Consider the following 1681-nt stretch of genomic DNA (forward strand, 5'->3'; position numbering starts at 1 on the left):
ACAAACAAACTAACCAATCAAGTTCCAGCAGCTCCTGTGTTCTACATGCGTTTTTACATGCGTTGTTCTTGTTTAATTATTAATATTTCTTGGTGTCAGGACGAGAAGAGAGAGCAGAGGAGATCCTGATTTCAATGAGGATACTGATTAATTAAAGTTATTGTAGTTGCTAAATGAAGGTTTTAAATCTGTGTAAAAAATAATGCCAAATAATATTAACACCCTAAATGACAACAATACTAATATTCAACTGAAATAGCTTGGTGTCTGATTTAGAATCACCAAACTCTGTGGACTTTTGCATTGAAATGACAATAAGCTGTGTCACAGGAGTATGAATCAATAATCTATTAAGCTGTATCAATCACTGAGCATGGAAACTGTGGACCAATCATAGTGAGTAGAACTCCCTATGAACAGCCAGTCTCAGCAGTCAGGTGCTGGTTGGCTGCAGGAATCCCCATCCTAATGTCATCCTAATGTGAAGCCAATTTATTTTCCAAAGATTCTTTTAGAGCATTTTGTCTTTCATTAGTTTTAATAGTTGACAACTTTGGAGAGATGGGTAATAAGGGCAGGAGGAGAATGTGCCTCAGTCAGAAATGGAAGCATGAATATTGTAGTTATGTGGTATGTGCCTTTACCATTTGGCCACCAGACACTGTTTGCAGTAATCTCTTGCTGGGTATGGAGCTGTACTGCAGTGGAGAGAGGAATCTTAATTATCAGCTGCATTTACTGTGCAGTCTTGGATAATATTGTTGACGTTTGCTTTCATCTCCCTGAATAAATGGTTTACATATTTAGAATATGGTGTGACAGTCTGATGGCTCATGCGGTTGCCCTGCTATGATTTTATGACTAGCAGAGTCATACTGTCTTAGGAGGGTGACAGTAAAATCAGAACTGTGTGGACACAGCACACTTTTCTTTAATGCTGTATAAGAGTTCACCTGCTCTACATGGTTTAAAGTGCCTGATGTCATGGCTCCCAGTTGGAGATGTTGGATGTTGTTCAGTTCATTCATGTTATGCAGAAATAAACACATACATATCTTAAAAAATAAATGAGGCCCATTATCTGCATTCCTGTTGTGTGCTTGTGTCACCAGCAGACAGGCTCACAGTTCCTCCACATTAACAGTCTGCTGCACCTCAGGAACATCTTCCTGCTTGATATGGCTCTTGATTTATGTGGCTGTCATGGCTGACGTGCAGTGACCCCTGAGCAGCCCAATAAAATATTCATATCTGTGCAGGAATTCATGTACAACAGCTTCCTTCCTTAAAGTCAGTAAGCAGTAATACAGAGGTTATTGAGGGAAAGTCTTAGTTAATGGCCTAGTAGCTGTAGAATGTGATCATGCAGAGTCAGGGAATAATAAGTGCTTAATAATGACTAATAAAGAGCCAATATGCATGTGAATAAGCAATTAGTTAATGGTGAATAAGTGTAATATCAAGTGTTACAGAATCCATATTTCACTAATACTCTAAGTTGTGGTAATAATGTACTGTACAAAATACAATCTGGGATCTTAAAATGTCCCACTGCACATTTTAGCTTAACATTTCTAGGTAACGTTACCACTAAGCTAGCTAACATCTCTCGTGGTGTAATGTTCTTAAGGTAAGGGGTCATGGCATTTTTACTGACTCCATATCTGATTCAACCAACATG

This window comes from Lates calcarifer, unplaced genomic scaffold, assembly GCF_001640805.2.
Source record: "Lates calcarifer isolate ASB-BC8 unplaced genomic scaffold, TLL_Latcal_v3 _unitig_5465_quiver_2310, whole genome shotgun sequence".
Taxonomy (NCBI): domain Eukaryota; kingdom Metazoa; phylum Chordata; class Actinopteri; family Centropomidae; genus Lates; species Lates calcarifer.